This window comes from Haemaphysalis longicornis, unplaced genomic scaffold, assembly GCF_048455015.1.
Source record: "Haemaphysalis longicornis isolate Haplotype H1 unplaced genomic scaffold, Haemaphysalis longicornis Haplotype H1 scaffold_1, whole genome shotgun sequence".
Taxonomy (NCBI): domain Eukaryota; kingdom Metazoa; phylum Arthropoda; class Arachnida; order Ixodida; family Ixodidae; genus Haemaphysalis; species Haemaphysalis longicornis.
The window spans coordinates 331,877,576-331,897,383 of record NW_027526203.1 but is presented as its reverse complement, the minus strand read 5'-3'; positions in this window follow the sequence as shown (position 1 = coordinate 331,897,383).

The following is a 19,808-nucleotide window of genomic DNA, read 5'->3' as shown; positions in this document are numbered from 1 at the left end:
GAAGGCTTTTGACGTAGTTCCCCATTCTTGGCTGCTTGAAAAATTCTCGTGGTGCAACATAAATAAAGTGGTTGTTAAATGGATAAAAGCATAGTTAAATTGTAGGACACCATGCGTAGTCGTTGGCGGTGAACGATCGCATAATATTGATCGAGGGTCCCTCAAGGTTCGGTTTCGGGTTCGCTATTGTTTTTGTATACGTGAATGACATTGCCGTTGGCATATCATCTTGTAACCGACTGTTCGAAGATTGCTGCTTTTTGTATTGTGTTATAAAAGGTCCCGATGATTACAATGAACTACAGAAGGATTTAGACAAGGGTGCAGAGTGGTGTGATCAATGGCAGTTGGTAAAATTTTGCAGATGAGCTTTACTAAATGAAGGTCACCACAAGTATATACGTATAGCATTAACGGGGCAAATTTTTCATCCGTGTGTGAATATATATAAATACCTTGGTGTGTATTTGGCCCCTCAACTATGCTGGCACGGTCATGCTGACTATATAATTGCTAAGGTGAGTACTGTCCTTGGTATGTTACGTAGAAATTCCAAGTGCTTTCCTTTAGAAACAAGGAACATAAAGGCCAATACTGGAATATTCTTGTACCAACCGGGACCGCTGGACTGTGACAGACATAATGAAACCAGAAAAAGCACAAAGCTTTGCAGCCCGCTCTGTGGTTCAAATTATACTCTTTACTTTAGTGCATCCCAAACAAAAGAAAACTTGGTCTGGAATATACTTAAAATCGTAGAAAGACATTCAGATGAAAATTTTTGCATGATATATATCATTCTAAAACCGGCCTCAATTGTGATAGCTACATAAAGGCACCAGACTACACTTCTGGAAGGCGTGACCACCATTTAGGATTGGAGAGTATAGATGTAGAACTGAACTTTTTAAGATGCCTTTTTTTCATAACACGATCAGTGAATGGATTAGGTTGCCTCGTGATGTCGTATCGCTATCTTCAAGTGATGAAATTTGCTTCAGCTATGTGATTGCATTTGCATTTCCTTTCTTTACTTTGGTACTTGCGCCACCAAAAACGCTTTGTTTCGCTTCGCGCATGTACGATTATGCTTTGCGTATCTCATTTGTTGTTGTTATTATTGTTCCTGTCGTGTATACAATAACGGTTATTTCTCTTGGTTTGTGTAAGCGATTTGCCCTGATGTGTAATTGTTCTCTTCATGTGTTCTCTATTAACTGCTTTCATTTGCAAATGATATATGTACTTCTTCCCCCCATTATAAGGTCAAAATGGCACTATGGGTACGGTGATGGTAGGCAGGCAGGCGGCCCTGCTTGACAGGGGTATTGACGTTGGTCAGAGGTATTGGGTTATGTTATCATATGCCGCGTGACAGCTGATGATTTCATTATAGTTTAAACACGTGAGATTATTTCTTTTTGTTTTTCATCGCTAAATCTCATTTTGTTACAATAAACCAAAAATAAATTTATAATTAATTTTCAACATTAGTTAGTCATCTAACCGTTCGCTGTTTCATGTTATTCTTAACAATTTTCATACATAAGTTAACGAGACTACTCACTCGGCCGGCCCGGATACAGCCTGTTTCGGGACACACTCAGTTCCGAGTGCGTTCCTTGGTCAGTGTCATTCGCGCATGCCGCCTAGCTATGCCAGAATGACATTTTAAGCGAGTACACTCGGTGGAAGTGCACTCAGAAAGGCACGTTTGACAGGGGTATCAGGTGATGTTATCATATGGCGTGTGACAGCTGGTGATTTCATTTTAGTTTAAACACGCGAATTTAAAATCGATGATTTACTTTTTTTTTGTTCCAGTCGTTCGTCTCCCTTTAGACATTCTGGCCGAACTTTCAACACCGTCAGTGCATGCACGCAGAAATTATGGCAAGGACTGGCACCCCCCGCTTAACCCTCCGCACTTCAGCCTGATGTGACCGCCATGCACCAAACTGGTGTGTTTCGGTATTTCAGCTTCTCCTTTGAATAAGTTGTTGGTCCAGACTTGCTGGACAAGATTAAGTATTCAATCTTGTAATTTGATTAACATTGTTCACTCACTAGTTTTCTCAGTTACAACCAAAGAACGAAGCAGGACAGACCGAAAGGCAACCGAAACACGCCAAACGAATGTACGGACCCGCTGCGGTGGCTCAGTGACTAAGGCGTTGCGCTGCTGAGCACGAGGACGCGGGTTCGATTCCCGGCCGTGGCGGCCGCTTTTCCGATGAAGGCGAAAATCAAAAACGCCCGCGTGTACAAGATTTCGGCGCACGTTACAGATCCCCAGGTGGTCAAAATTAATCCGGAGCCCTCCACTACGGCGCGCCTCATCGCCTGCGTTGCGTCGGTGCGTTAACCCTTACAATCAATCAAAACGAATGTACGTTCTCAGCACAAACAAATGTATATGTTGCCTTCGCATATATACTTACAAAGTTTCAGCTAATGTCACCAAATGCTCGAAAAAAGTTCAACCTGTTCAGATGTGTTTAAATATGGTGGGCAGACATTCAAATATGACTGTAATGGTTCTTGTCGTTCGATTTAAGAAGCTTCGGCCGAGTTTTCGGGTGTGCTTATGAGAATTTCTGCTGACTCAAAAAGGCTTGGGAGGGGTCAGTTCGGCCGCCAAAACGGCAAGTTGGCCAAGTTGGCTAACAATTGAGAAGAAAAGCGCCAACAGGACGGCAGTGAAGTGTGCCGAATGAAACAAAACGATGTTTGCGCGGTTTTAGTACCTAGCATTGTTTGTCTAGGACTGGGGCTTCCGGAGGTTTGACCCAAATTGTTCGCTCCGTGCATGCGTGCGTGCTGCGAATAACTGCGAGCGCCATGAGTGCATGAACGTTAACACGAGAGTAGCTATCGCCGCTTAAAATACAGTTAAACCTGGATATAAGGAAGTTAAAAAAAATCGCATTTTTTTTTGTTACATGCGGGTTTCGAGTTCAAGCTCCCGGGAATGAAGCAGAAACAAAACCAAAATGCTAGACATCAGGGATGGTGAACTCACCCTTGATTGATCTATTTCACAATTAAAAACTGCGTGATTGGCACCTGTTGCTTTCCTACGAACTGCACGGCACCCAAAAGAAACAAGGGCACTTACCTCCGTATTCACAAACGTTACTTAAGTATCACTTTTGCGTTTTAACACTTTTCGGTGCCTTAAACCATTTGAAGAACCAAACTTATGCTGAAAGAGCGCCTTTTTGCAAACTTGACACTTTTTGCCGTACTCAAAATTGTTGACAGGTTGCTATAGCTGGGATACTGTACCTGGCGGGGACAGTCTTCTTTCTCGCCGACGGTAACGGCGTTCAAAATTGCGAGCTACAGGCAGGACTCGCACCTTACCGACACGGCACTCACACTGGAAACGCACAGTATAGTTTGTGGTGCGGGCGGAGTTCGCTAAATTAGTGCATTTCCGCAGCCGATTTTTCACAAGAAGTGCAAGAAACAATGGCTCATCAGCGTAGCGAATTCGTTACATCAAGGTTAACCGTGACAACGCCTTGGTTACATATAGGTCGCAAATACATGGGTTTCAACGGGGCTGCCAATGGGGAATTAAAAAAAAAACTTCGTTAAATCCAGGAATTCGTTACATAGAGTTTGGTTAAATCCAGGTTTAAGGCCTTATTCAATGAGCAGCTGAACACCTCTTCCACACCCTTTCAACACCCTAAGAAAAACCCAGGGTGTTGAAGTTGATCACAGCCTTTTTTTACGACATAAAGGGAGTAGAGCTAGGAAAAGGGTGTTGAGATTCAAGAAAAAGGTTGTAAAGGCCTCTCAACACCCTTTTTCCACTTATGCTACATCCTTTTTGTCTGAAAGGGTCTAAAAAAGTTTATTGTGCATTTTTTTTCTAATAGAGGCCATGATTACTAGGTTTATATAGACAAAACTCTTCCAAATTAAACCCACTGGTGACACGGCTGATACACGTCAACATTGCTTAGATTACGGGTAGCCTTGGGCACATTTAATGAGAAACACAGGCACATAAGGAAGCTTCGGCGTGTCTTTTTAATTTAAAACGCGCACTGAATTGGTTGTTGCAAAAATAAACTGAAAAAGTGGCGCCGCAACCGGAACAAATACCCTAAAATATCCAAAGTAGAGCCAACCCCTCTCTTCCCCGCCACTCTCTTTTTCACTACGTAGTCCGCACGTGCGCCTCCTCGCGTTGGCGGTTCCGCCTCATGTTGAGGTTCTTGTGAAGCAAGCACGCGTTGAAACCCTATTGGGCTGAAAAAGTGGAAAGTCTTTTGTTTTTCACGGTTTGCTCTTCGTTTTGAACTGTTTTGTGGCGGGGTTTATATATCACTTCGATCATGCTGATTCAGCAATGCGGAACAAATTGGTTCGTTTTATTTTTATTTCATCTTTTTTCTTTTGTCTCTTGCCTTTTTTTTATCTTCTCTTGTCTTGTCTTCGGCTCACGCGAATGGGCATCGCGCGAATTTTGTTTACGCGCACGGCATTTGTTACAGACAACAAATAGAGTTCGGGAGCGCAACAACATCAAACATGAGCATTGCAAATTATTATGTTGCAGATTTCGTTCTTGCATTTGAGTCATTGAGTTGTGGTTGGGAAAAGTGGTGAATTTGCGGTGGCATCCCACGCGAGTCATCACCAAATGTCGAACCTTGAGTGTTGCGTAACAGCCGTATTAATAGAGGCAGGGACACGGAAAAATTATTTTGCAATTATATCGGCACGTTTGTACGTATACATGGGACCAAAAAACAAAATTTAAGAATCAAAGCCATGCCGCAAGCATTTGCAAACAATGAGCTGGACGACACACAGAAAAATAAGTCTGGGTCGTAAAACAAGTACGTACCAGGATTTATATGAAACAAAGTATCGCAAAGAATACACTAATCAATGAAAACAATGTGAATGGTGTGGCAAACACTGCAGCGTAGTACTTGACCTATAAAACGCATGAAATGATACAAAACTCGCAGCGTGATGCAAAATTGCGAACAAAATTTATCTAAGAAGGATGGGGTACCCAAGCGCGGGCTGGAGCAACAGTTTGCCACGCAGCAAGCAAATCAAGTCCGAACGCCGTAACAACGCGATTGAATACTCCACCAGAGAGCGCGCATACAATAATACATCATTTAATCCGTGAAAGAACCTACACGCTTTTGGAACGCAGCATATTAGAATATCTTACAGCGTCAGAAGAAAGCTGCCATTGGACAACGAAAGGGAAAAATTCATAGAGAAGTTCACCACTGCGACATGGCAGCCTTACGGCAACTTACCGGCCTCAGTTGCTACGCCGTGAACAGTTAAGCAGCGCAGTAAGCGCGCATGTACAAAATACATGACCTCAGGCCTGAAGCAATGTTACGCCGTAATGAGCGGTCCGCTATGCTCAAGGCCTACTATAGAAACATGGGATTCAGGACCTGTGTGGTACAGTCGTCACAGGCTTATATAGGATGGGAATATTTCAAAAGTTCCTCGCAAAAACTGTTCAGACGAATGTGGAGGACTTAAGTGCCCCCTTAAACTTGAAAGAAATGCAGCAGTTGTGACTAAATTACCCTACACCAAACCAGGAGGAAACGATAAGTGGGTAAAGCGTACACGCTTATTTTCAAGCACCGGGTACTCGAGGTAACTACTCGAACAAAAATCGCGAGTAGTTACCTCGTAAAGACGTGCCGATGGCGCCGCCATCAAATTGGACGGCCCACTTCTATGTATTTAAATCTTTCTCTTAGCCGCGCCGCGTTTATCGGACGCAACTTCGGCAAGTCTATCACTGACCCTATTTGTGCAGCTGAAGCCACAGCAAATTGACATCATAAAGCTACGTGAAGCGGGAGCGACACGTACACCATCTTGCGTCGCACTACCGACACTACGGCGACTGCTCCTATAGACTGCAAGGCCGTCCAAAATGGCGTCGTGAAAATTGGCGAAGCTCTTCAAAGCCGCTTTCCCAGCGTCCAAGAAAAAAATATGCGTCGCCCTGCCACGGGACATCCAGTTATCCGACTGCAGGTGGTACTCGCAGGAGATAAAGATAATTGACAAAAAAAAAAAAAGATTGCGGAGAAAAATACGTCGGAGAGGGCGGAAAACGGCGAAATCTAAGAATAGACAATGACGCTACTTTATGCAGTTCCAGGGTCTTTAAAACAAGCTTAAAGTTTTTGGGGGCTGTAAAAAAAATGATGTAGTCACGCCAACTGTTTCACTGTGCACGAGTCCCTTCGCAAGTTGGTAGAATATAACATCATCAGGTGTCGAGCCATGATGGAATACGATGCCTTGGAACGCACGCGAGCGCGTACACAGGCGAAATAATTTATGAAGAAAGCACTACAAAAGCTTAGAAAGAACGTTATGCACTACTGGGGGTGAGCGCGACCACGGGCGGCGCTGGCAAGCGCGACTTCGTGACGTCGGCTTAGGGATTCTCGCATTTGTCGTCTGCTTCACTCGGGCTTCCTCTCCCTGTTCTTTCTTTGCGCTCGGTTTACTTTGATGTTTTTACGCACTAGATTTTGCGTGTGCATAACTTTTTATCATAATAAAAGGCTTAAAATTACGTACACTAGCTGATTTAAAGTAGAGTTTCTGATCGCGCTCCGGATGAAACATTGCCGGCGTCGCCCCATTCCTTGCGAAGCCGGTCCTGTGCGGAGCGCGAAGAGCCCTAGCTATAGGCGTCAGCTTCTGTTTCGAGCGATCTTTCGAACAAAGGGAACAGCCAGCTGCTTCTAACTGGCAACAGCGAAAATGCAAGAATAAAACAAATTCCAGGCCTTCGCAGTTGTTGGCTTTGGCACAAGGCATTACGATTACCAGTAATCGTATGTAAGGAGATGGTAATAAAACAGTTTTTGTAACCTTGCTGAACGCTCGGAAGTATTGTATCAGGTCACTTTTCGTCGTCATGGCATGAGAGTATGCCGACATGCACTATGGGCGGAAAAAATGTAGGTTGAGTTCCAAATAGCCTACTGTGTGTATAGGCGCCTGCTGGTTTTATACCAGGCTTCTAACCAGTATGGAGGTATATTGAGCAAAACATTTCATACAAATGGTGATGGAGGAGGGTATGAAACGTTTCCCGTCGTCTCGGCGGGCTTGTCGCTTGCGCTCGGCTAGTGTCACTAGATAAGTGGTACAGAATATCGACAGTTTTTTCTCCTATTGTTCCGTGTCGCCGCCATGATCAATGGTCACTTCGCATTACGTGGCATTTGTTTCCACTGCGACGGTTCATTGGCGCCACCATTTTGTTGTTTATGCGTTTTAGTCGGTCAGCTCTGGTAGGCTTAGCTTGTCCTCCTTGCTCTGCGGCTGCACGCAACTGCCGTCGCCGCGGAAGTGTGTTCTAAGGTGTGGCAAATGCTGGGTCCTGCATAGCTTGACGCATGCGCTCGGCTTATTGGGCAAGAACTGCTCTATTTAGTGACACTAGTCCTGCCTAGCCTTCAGAGATTATCTGCAAACATAATCTATACCAGGAACACGTGGTGGGGGTTCCATTGTTCACAGGCGCCTTATCATCCATAATGCGGTTTCGATTCTTGTTTTGTCGTTTCCTTAAACGGCTCCTGAGCTCTATAGCCTGACGCATTCGCTTGGCGTCTTAGGCCTTGGCGCCTTGACGTTTTAACCCACGGAGATGGAACCGTCGGGGGTTAGAGGTATACAGCTTTGCTGTAGTAACGTGGTCGGTTCATGCTCAGAGGCCGTGCTCGTATACAGGGAACGGAGGCATAACAAAGCAATCGTGGTTTCAACCTCGTCAACCAAATCACAGATACTTAGGAATGACACACCCATTTTTCATTACTGCTTTTCTGTCCTTATAAAAAGTCAGTATAGAGTGTTAAAATCAGTACGATGAGGAGCTACTGCTAGTCGAGTTTTCATCAATTCTGCGGGTGCGCCACCATAACATGTTTCCGCCATAACACACACACACGCGCGCGCGCGCGCACGTACGCAGACACGTGCACGCACACGCACATGCACACCCATGCACGCACACACACACACGCACATGCCCCCCACACACGCACACGCACACTCACACACACACGCACACACACGCACACACACGCACACGCATGCACCCATGCTAATAACGTGTACGGTAAAAATACACTAACGCTATGTTTGTTCAGACCTGGAGGGATATTTACGGTACATTTAGCCACATCTTCCCCATATTTATATATGCGTTTTAATAAAACTGCACCAAAAAGATCAAGAGCAACTTTCTCAATGTATGGGACGTCATCCCGAGTAGGCCAGGATTTGCTCTCTACGCCTGAAGGGGTTGGAAAATAATAAAGAGATGCTTGGACATATTCATCGGTTTCCATTCGTGTTATACTGGAAACCGGCACGTATACTATTTATTGCGTTCGTTAGCGGGTGTATCGAGTCTTCAACACCGCAATCATGCCATATTCCAGTTAAGAGTCAGTTCGGTATGATAACATATTACGATAGAAATCCGGGGCACAAAAGCCGTCTGCGAGTACTCTGGACAACGTTGTCTGCGCCGTTTCGCGGTGGCGTAGCACAAACCTTCTGATTGTATTTGCATGTGAATAAACAACGCATGCTACGGATATGCACCTTCTTGCAGGCAATCATAACGAAAGCCAATTTCTGAAGAAGGCAATGCAGGCCATACAACCTGAAGAAAATATCTAGACGAACCATGTGAGCCTTCGAAACATCCACAAACCTCCTAATAAGACGTTTGTGACGGTGAAGGAAATGTAAAGCACTGGGCACAGAAAAAAACGCTCATCTGATACAAATCAACAACAACGAAAGAAATAGAAGACAGCCGTTTTATTTCCTGCTGTGCGATGCACGTGTAGGGAGGGGCCCGCTGCTGCGCGTATACACTGCATTACAGACTATTGAATCTTCATAAAAGCACGTCAAAAATACTTTAGGGAAGCTTACGTATTCTGAATACTTATCGAGGAGCTCTGAGCACTGAACCTGGCAAGTAAGTTAGAAAGGACGAGTTACACACGACCTTCTGACTGATCCTCTTAAGAAAGTTATACTCTCTCTGCTCATGTGTTGCAAAACTTGAAGTTATTCAAGTTCGCAACACATGTTTCAACAAAAGTTTGCAACACAAGCTTGTTTGAAACACAAGTTCTAACACAGCCTGAAATTGTTCAGAGGTGTCAGAAGCTGGCAAAATTGCTGAATTACTTGATATACGCTTTTTAATGCAGTAAAGCATCAAAACTGTCGATTTCTAGCATAGACACTGCTGCCCCTCACAAGCGGAGTGTAGCAGACAACGGCGCGAGTACCAAAGCTGACGTCAGGAGCCAGGGGGCGCCACTCAAACATCTCACCGCCAATATGAATAGGAAGCTCCCAGTCCAACTTTCTTTTTCTCTCACTTATGCAGTCATGGCATTCATTAATTATAGACTGGTAAGAACACGAATCATAAGAATTTGCGCCAAAAAGCATAGAGCTCCTGCAAAAAAAAAAAAAAAAACCTTGGTTACTGAGGTGGGCTTTTTTTTTACCAAACTTTTTACCACTACGTGAGACGATCAGCAGTAAGGATCCCCGTTCAGAAAAAATTGTATGCGTAAAAAACGCCATTTATTAGGAGTAATCGTTTGTACAAACACATAATTAGATTTTAGAAAGTGAACGAACGGCTCAAAAATATGTTCACGCAGGCGTTAAGAACTGCTAAAATTTGACTGCAGTTAATCAGTTATTGTTCTTTATTGCATACAATAATAGAGAACGCTCTATCCTTCTGATCGAGTATGACCTTAGCGCTATTTTTTATGGCCTTCGTGCCGTCACTATTCATAGCCGCCAGCGTGCAGACAGTAGGAAGCCTGCCACGAAGCTGCGGATACCGCATCACACGTTATGCTTGTTCGTGCTTCCACAGTGTGAAGGGCTGGAGCGCTTATGGTGCGGAATTCTGCCCCAGGTGACTCGACTGGCCCAAAAACCGTCCACAAGTACTCCTTCTCGGAAGTTGTCGTTGACTGCCACTCGCTGCTACTGAACGGGAAAGGAGGAACTTGGGCGGCACACCGACGTGCATACCGTATGGCATACGGTGTGCGGCCATCCAGTGCATAGCTGACCCGCGGTGTCATATTTGGGGCGCTGGCACAGCGACAGGAAAAGCATTTTATTTCGATCACGAGTACGTCCCACCAAGTGCGCAAACGTGGGCATCGGGCGGGAGCGCGGACGCTGCAGCCTCTATGTATAGACGGCATTGATTTTACCTTGCCGATTCTTCCTCCAAAGCCATTCTCTCCCCTCGCGTGGGACTGGTGGTGTCGTCGTTGTAACAGTTCCGTAATGATGCGTGCAGACATGCGCACCTCGCGGCGAGAACTGACAAGCTGTCCGGTGTGTGTGTGTGTGGCGGGGACGTGACGTGTAAATGCATGTATGCACACGTTTTTTTTTTATTCCCCAAAGCAATGGAACGAGCTGCGCTCACCGCGAGAGTTGCATGCGGCCCCGTCATCGGAGAAACGTTGCCGGGCGCACTCACGACGCGCGTGCTCTCCACCGTTTCAAGAGCACTCGTGCAACCGTTCCAGCTTCCTCCAGTCTGTCCGGGCAGCGTCTTGTTTGCCCAGTTCAAAGGCCAAGGCGTATTAACGCAGCGTCGCGGACATGCTGCGAGCGTGGTCAGCCAGCAGCCAGCATGGCATTAAGTGGGACCCGGCCGTGTAGGAAAAGGCCTGCGTATTTCGAGCGCCCCGCACAAGCGCACGCTCTCCGGTCAACATCCTCGCGGTAAAGGAGGCGAATATATTCAGCATTTGTTTGAACGTTTCCTTTAGCGACGCACGATCGTTCGTCCTGATTGTTTCTATCCTAGGAAACGGGTTGACACTGCACTAGAGGCACGCGACAGTATGCATATACGCGGGGAGGGGAAAACGGAATATCGCCTGCCAGCCCGCACTTGAAGTTTCCGGCTTCTTTACCTCATGAGTCGAAAAACCCACCGTTGACTGTCTACCGATGGCACAAAAAAGACTCGTGGCGCGCTCCGCGTGACAGAATGTGAGACAGATACAGGCAACTACAGAGAATACTGATTCCTGAAAAGAAGTGGCGTGAGTCCGAGAGAGAGAGAGCGAGAGACAGAGGGAAACAACACTTAACTTCAATTTAAATACTTGAATTTAAAAGCTAAATGTGGAACGTTCAACCTGCTCTGTATGTCGTTCATTCTTTCGGCCCTGGCCGTGTCAACTAACGCCACCACATAAGAATTGTTCCGGGAATTGTTCTTCGCGGATGCCTACTGCGATAGACAACACCGTTGCTGCGTCTTAGCGCCAGCTGGACGCTACAAAAAAGACAAAGCTCTAGTGAAGACAAAATTACTATCATCATCATCAGCCTGCCTACGCCCACAGCAGAGCAAAGGCCTCTCCCATAGATCTCCAATTATCCTGGTCCTGTGCTAACTGCGACCAATTTATCTCCGCAAACTAAGAAGTTTGCGGAGATAAATTGGTCGCCCACCTCATCTCATCTGCCCACCTAACTTTCTGCCGTCCCCTGCCACGCTTGCCTTGTCTAGTTGTGGTTGCTACTATATTACTATACTATATTACTATAATTACTATATTAGTATACTATACTAAAATGACTATATTGAGGCTAGAAAAACCGAAGGTGTCGAGTTTTATTCTCAAGTTTGTCAATCTATAAGTACGGGCAATACGAAGCTCATTTTTTGCTTCTGGGATTATATGACCATACAATTTATGAAAACGCGCAAAAAATATGATTCTGCTCAACATAAAAATTTCAATTACCAGTTTCCCTCATTATTAAATCAGTTAGTACTTGCACTACCAGCTCCATATTTTGTTTGTGGAATAAGGGGGCCCTAAAATTTAAGAAAACACATAGAAAACCATGTTTGGTCTGAAATGAGAACATCAGTGGTGAAAGGGTTAAATACGAAATGGTAGCGCCGGCCAGTTTAAGCGAGCACATTTGACACTATTTGCACCTGTCGTCATTTGTGCAAGTATGCTTATAACTTTCGAGATTTTTTTATCACCGAATTTCTTTTTTCAAATCTGGGGTTTTACTCTCCGAAGCTGCTCCCCAGCTTTGAGGCGCGCAGTACAGTGAATGACTACGGATAAATCTTGGCCACCTGGGGATCTTTAACGCTCAACAAAATCTCGACACACGGGCATTTTCATTTTTTTCCGCAAAAACGGTCACCGTGGCAGGGATCGAACACGATTCCTTGTGCCCTGTAGCACAACGCCTTAGCCACCGATATATCGCAGGTGGTTAATCGCGGGTGGGTAATCGCAGAATGACGTAAATTCCGGACTACAGCAAAGAAATGTCGGAATGCACGTACGTCAAGAAATTCTCCCTCCTTCACTAAGTCCCCCTCCTATAAATCAGCCACCATACCTCGTCACCGCTCGTGCGCTTCGAGGCTTGAGCATTTAGCGACGTCTACAAAAGACAAGTAGACCAAACGCAACAGATGCAGGCAGGAATGGTCCCCTGCCACAGCGCTGATCTCCTATGACCTGTTATGCAGGATTGGGGATTTTTTTCTGTGTGGAACCTGCCACAGAGATAAATCGCTAACGGCAAAAAAAAAAAAAAAAATGAGCACGGCAAATGCCGCCTTGAAGCGCAACGTGTACGATGACCTTAAGAGTACAGAACAGGTGAATATTAAAGCGAAGCTTTAGTGACCTCACTGATGCCGTTGTACGCCAGTACGCCCTGCAGGAAAGCCAACTTTCTGTGACCATGATGATGAATGAGCGTGGAAAGAAAAAAAAATGCTTCCTGTGGCCGGAATCGAAAGTTGGTCTCACGCATTATGAAGCCGGCGTCTATCCAATTGCTCCATTTCAACATTTTCTTTATTGCTGGTATTCGACATTACATAACAATGAGCACACAAAAGATGCTCCATTTCTATATGGTCGCAGCGAACGCCGAGCTACAGGTAGCGGTTCGCGCCGAACACCCCAAACCCAAACGTTAGGCGTACGGAGTGCACACCGGAGAGTTGCTGTGGGTATTCTAGAAAAGTGGTGCGTACCTCCAGAGTAGCACACAGTCGCAGTGTGTGATTGACCAGCCAAATAGTCCATCACGAGAAAGTTTTGCTCACAACCAGCGTCGTCGTTAGAAGCAGGGGTGCATGATTTTAATTTTGAAGGACCTCTTGCAACACAGCAAGCACTTGAAAAAATTCAAAGCCCATTTCTTAAAAGAAAGATGATTAAAACGCGAAGCTTTCTCCCGTGCAATTTGAGTCAAAGTCAATGGTAATTGGTAAATCGGCCATGGGCATCTGATGGCTGCTCTCACTTCCCAATCTCCTTGAGGGGTATCTAAGTTGGTATGTTGACGTCGCAGTCCAATGATGATGATGATGATTATGATGGTAATGATAACTTTATTTTGCCTAAAACTGGGAGAAATGAGTAGTTATGGATTGACGGTGCGCCTCTTCCGGCAGCTGTCATTGGCATTCGCCAATCTCCTTGGATGTATGTGGGAATTAAGGGTGGGTGTGCTGACTTCACAGCCAAGTTGTTTTTAACTTTATTAGAAAGGAAGGCCAAAGGCCAGGGGGGAGGAGGGAATGGGGAGGGCGGAGCACAGTCCTTATGACGTCATCATCAAGGGATCTATTCAGAAGTCGTGCAGACCATAGAGTTTCTTACAATATAACTAGAGGGGAAACTGGCGCTGCGATCGTACGCCTCAATGGGCGTGATGGGTAATTGTGGATTCGGATTGGCGCTTGATGGCTCGTGGAACTTACTATGGATTGCAGGCAGTTTCGTTTTCGTTTTGGATTTGCATGAACGCATTTGCTTAGGCGGGGTGTTGGGAGGAGTGATCAAAAATACGTTTCTCCTTGAACTGCATGCCTCGCGTGCACTGACGCCGCCCTGAGTGGAATGTTTACAACCGGAGTTGCGAATTGGGTGGGTTATCAATGCATTGCCGCACAGCGAGCATGAAAATACAAATGACGGCGCTCTGTGCGGCGAAGTTGTCTGCTAATTAGGAGTTGCGGCGCTGCTCATTCGGCAGAGCAATGTATTGTCAAAGCTGACGACGCTTGTGAATCGCTTGGAACAGCCACACCTTTCGTGCGAACGCCGGCTCCTACGGCGTAGACCAGCAGTACCGGCGGCTGATAGGAACGCATCTTGATGGATGTCACTAATTCACGCAAGAATAACTTCTCCAAAGGTAATCGGTTTCTTTTTTCTTATGAGCACAAAACTTCTCTTACTATTACAAACCACCAGCGTCGAAACTTTTACAAGTAGTTTTTAAAGAAGTCCGCGTCCTGCTGTAGTTGGTGGAAAATGGCAAACCTGCTCCACAAACCTTCTCAACTCCGCGTCTGCTTTTATTTAAACGCACCGTTTTATTTCGTACAAAACTGGTTTTTCGTCCCTAACTTTTTTGTTCGCCGTGTAATTTGTAAACGGAGAACCGGACAATAAGAGCTTTTTTGTCAAAAAACACAATTTGCGCAGCCATAAGCTCGTTTTGATCCTACGCAATCCGGTTCCAAAACTACCCATCATTCCCATTGAAGCGTAAGCGCCGCTGCCATGTTCGCGTTGACACTAGCGCCAGTTTCCCCTCTAGTTATTTGTATGAAACTCTATGGTGCAGACCACTGCTAAATTGCCCGTACTTAGCCGCTTTTTGTGGCATAAATGATGATTTCGAAGAGTGTGTCGTGTGAGAGGGATGTTGGGTCGATGTGAGTTGAGGTGTCGTGGTGAGGGGGAGTGAATGTACGAAAGCGAGAAAACTTTGGGCAGTCCCAGACGAGGTGGTGAAGATCGGCTGCGATGGAGTGGTGGCAGTAGGGACATCGGGGGGCGTGCTGTGGATAATACCATTGTCGAATGGTCTCTGGTGCCGTACAGGTGTTGGTCAGGAACTTGTTCAAGAAGATTTATTATGCTCGGGTCAGGGTGGGGAAGGAGGTGAGGTGGCCTGGAGGGGTGAGTGCCTTGAGGCGTTGTAGTTTCAGTTGCCTGAATCTATACGGAGCCTGATTGCGGGAGCGAGAGTGGGGTCATCGTCAGGGCAGTTTGGCCAGGGGTGGTCCGAGAAGGGCGGCGCCGGGGGTCCATCGGAGTCTATTGTGAAAAGGGCCCCCTGTGCAGCCACGTGAGCTGCTTGGTTCCCAGGAGCGGCTGGTTCATGACCGGGGGTCCAGTCGATTCGGACTTGGCAGCCTGATGTTTGGAGCGCAGTGATTTGATGAATAATGTGGTGTACAGAAGGGTTGGTGGGCCTGGGATGACAAAGTTCCTAGAGAGCTTCATATATGCGTCTGTTAGGATTCGAAGGTTGGGGGGTATGGGGAGATGGTAATCGTACATGAAGTAGTCGAGAGAATCGTGGATAGCGATGAGCTCCGCGTCCGTTGAAGTAATATTGGGAATACGGTGATATTGGGCTCCCATGATAAATAAATTGTCCGGGCTGATTCATGCTGTGCTGACGTGTGGGTTTATGTGGCTAGCGTCTGTGTAGACGTCAATTTTCACCTGGTCGTTTAGTTGAGGCAAGGTGTCGGCAGCGTTGCTGTCGAAGCTTGGGCTTCCTGCGTGCGACGGGTTGCGAGGTGACGGATTGAGTGAAGTGGGGCCGCTGCCAGGGGGGTGTTGGGGCTGGAAAAGTAGGTAGGGGAATATGACTTCGTTGATCCCACGCGGTGAGGAGCATGCCTTGGTGGGTGAGTTGTTTAAAATTGTATTGGTCCGTTTGTTCCTGAATGATGCGGTCGATTGGTGGGAGGGTCGCTGCTTGCAATCGCTGCAATTTTTGTATGACGTGGAAGGCCAGTGATGGTGCGTAGGGTGGAATTGTGAAGAACTTGTAGCGTGCGTCGTTGGGTGCAGTTGAGGTCCATAATGTGTCCCTCCGTACGAAAGATTGCCCACCGCTACTGCTCTGCCGAGGGTGGTGATAGCCTTTTGTTTGGCTCCCCCTGTTTGTTTGAGAGCCGTCAGAGGGTGTGCTGCACAAAGTTCTTAAGGCGATTAAGCCATATTGTGGGCCTGTTCCTGGTTACAATGTAGACTCCGAGGAGTTTAATTGGTTCTAGCCTCCATGGCTGAGACAGAAATGGAGGCGACACTGACTTGAGGTGGCACGTAATCGGAGGGGGGGGGGGGGGGGGGAGGGGGGGTTGACGGCACAGCCAAGTAAAAATGAGTGGATCGGCAGTTAGCTTCTGACCGCTGCTGTCATTGCCATTGGCAATCCACGTGCGTGAGTATGTTGATATACGCATATTCAGCCTTACTTTTGGATCTGTGATTCCCTCTCCTGCAGAAGCATCTACATGGGCGTAGCAGACGGTGACACATCATCGCGGAACATAACCCGCGGTGTCCCCCAGGGCGGTGTCCTGAGCCCAACTATTTTTAAACTTTCCCTGGTTGGTCTTGAGAGATGTCTGCCGTACTCAGTGAAAATCTAAATGTACGTAGACGATATATGCATTTGGTGGGCATGCACGCACGCGTGAATAACGCAGAATAGGACCAGTCTACTCTACACCGGGTACGTTAAAGCCCCCAGAGATTAGAAATTTACTGTCTGGGTAAGCATTAACAATACCCTGCATCGATGCGATACAGCGCTGAAATTCGGCATAGTTAATGGATGGCGGCATATAAAAAGTGTAAATTAACATGCCATTTTTGTACCACCGACAACATCTACCTACAATAATTCCTTAACAGTTTCCAGGTCGGAGCGACGACGGCAATTCAACGACTTGTTCACAGCAATGAGCACTCCACCTCCGCAATTTTTGGACGTGGAGCTTTCACGGTCACTACGAAAGACAGCATAATTATCAGTAAAATAATCACTGGATGGAATTTCTGAAGAGAGCCAAGTTTCAGTATGGATAATTACATTAAATGTGGACGATGCTAAAGAGAGAAAGAACTCAGCAGACTTGGTTGGGAGACCACGTACATTTTGGTAGTGCACAATCAGGTGTCGAATCATTGCGCGGGAGAGGAAATTTCAGACGAGTGCAGCATAGACTCACGCAGCGCGCCCCTGAAGGGCTTAAAGAACAAGCTTTCGGCCGCAGACAACAACAACAACAACAACAACAACAACAACAATAATAATAATAATAATAATAATAATAATAATAATAATAATAATAATAATAATAATAATAATAATAATAATAATAATTTTTATTGCACTGGAAACGAAGGGAAAGAGGTAGAGAAGTACGTAAAAAGGGACCACCCTTGGTGGTGTGCTAAGCGTGGCAGATAGGTGCAAACCCGTACGCGAAGCGCCTGCCAGCCATCCACCTTGCCATGCGCCTTAAAGGAGCCATGAAGACAAAACACAGGTTTGGTTCATTCAAAAGATTGCCTCGTTAGAATCATGCTGACACTACTTTTAACGTGAAATTCGCTCAAATAGGCTATATAATTAGGAAAAAAGGGAATGGCTATGCGACCCGCTAGCTCATTTCCCTCAACAGAACCTATGATGCCATACCAGCCTGCTCTGTGATTGGCGGAGGCCGGCAAAAGCAAACGCAAATTAGTCAGAGCTTATAAACTTGCCGAACGAGCTATTTGCGCCTAAATGTAATGCATATCTATTTTATAGCAGTAAGAATGGTGTGGTAAACAACAAAAGTTATGAAAATACACATAAACATAGAAGTACCTATGTGCACTGCTGTTGGTACTGGGCGCACTATGCTTGTTTTAGCTGCACAGCAGTCCGACTCTTTGGAGTTGTTTAATATGACGCTGGCCGATTGGCGTAAGCGACGTTGCCTTACGTGATCCTGTTTGTCAAGCATACCCCATGTTTCACGGAGCAATTACTTTCTACCGTAACAAAAACAAGCCAGGTGAAAAACGGACAAAAACATTGCAACGGTGGAGTGCTAAGTATGCTAGCGCCTTCTGGGAAGACTGACAGCAAGCAAGGCTGCAGAGCCGAATGGCGCAGTGCAAGTTCGTATGTATACGCGCCGTTATGACCTCATTGTAGACGTCACCAAAACGACGATTTGGCGGGAGAATCAAAACTTTAACCTATATTGATTAATTTCTCAGTGAATACGGCATCACTATAAAACACGAAATCTTTCGAATAAAACAAACTTGTATTTTGTCGTCATGGCTCCTTTAACCTTTGAGGGAGCGAGGTTGGAAAATACGGTAGGATTCACGAACGAGGCGTTATTAATATGGCTCCAGCCTGTTCACACAAAATAGGCTGATGTGGACTAATTTTTCCAACTGAAGATGCGTGAGCGATTACCAGGTCGGATATAGGAAGAAAGGCCACAAATGACGTTGACCGCACATTTTCAACAGCGCTTGCGCCGCTTCATCGTAAACCGCTAACTATTATTTATTTTTGGATGCAGTTCCGGTTCGAGTTCGGCATACTAAAACACAATGGTTCACAGTCAGGTTCAGCCCCGGGCAAAAAAAACTGCCCTCAATCCACCGGGGTTGGGAATCCTGCGTCGCACCAATGCGTTTACGGTATAGACCATCCGTAGACAAAACGTGCAGCCAGCACAACCGCGAAGCGACCTTAATCTTCACTCGCAACGCAACAGGCTGTGTCTGAAGGCGACGGTGTTTAGCAATGTTCGTCATGCAATCCAGCGATTAGTAGTGGCACCAATTTTACGAATTGGCCCACGAAGCAAGGCAGTGGGACGGACTTAAGTTGCGACAGGGAAGAATGGCTAAGCGAGCTCGGCTACACGCGACAATAAAATTGCGGTGTGTTAGGCCTGCATGTCCTTTTGTTTGGGACAATAATGTGCAGCGAGTCTTAAACGAAGTGTACCATAGCTGACCGTAGAATCTATGATGCGTTGAAATGATATCCGGGAATCGCGACTGTGGTTAGATAGAGTTTCATATTAAAGGTGCCAGACAGAAATCTGTCGCTGCAGTCGTGTGTCATCGTTATACCACAAGGAAGTGTTCCACGCTTACTTTGCCGGGTTTGCGACATGGTTTCTTGCTGTCCGTGATAGACACTTTTCTTTTCTCCTCGATCTTTTGAGCGATATTTTCGTCTACACATACGTGTAGTTCACGGCGCTGCGTCGCGCGCTAGGATTATTGCTGCTGTGTCCGGGCCCGTACTTAACCGCAGAAACTGTACGGGAAAGCCCGCGGAAGGAACAGTATTCAAGCACAACGGCGGGGCGCTCTACGATCACTAGTTTGACCACGCAAAAATCGAGACAGCAGATGAAGTAACACACAATTAACAGAAGGAAGAACACTTTTGTGCTTGTTTGTGTTGCACGTAGCACGTACAAAGTTCCTAACGGACAAGCCTTGCATTGCCTATACCTTCCGGTTCCTAAAACAACTTTTAAATAATCCTTTCGTCACGGTGTTACGGTTTTCGCAATTACGGGCAACTTTTGAGCTTTTTTGCGAGAATTCGTGAGAATTGTGTGAGAATATAATTGTGTGAGAATATGTGAGAATTATAGTATCTGGGGGTGAATCATTACAAAATCTTGGCCGCACGGGAGTTAAAACTCACTAACAGAGGGGTACAATTATCTATTTATTATTAATGTGCACTCCAGAGCTCTAACAGATATATCTTAGGTTGAAAAGTGCGTCCAAAAAAAGGTCCGCAGTGCACATTGTTGTTTAAAACGCCGCAGAGGCGGTGCTTTA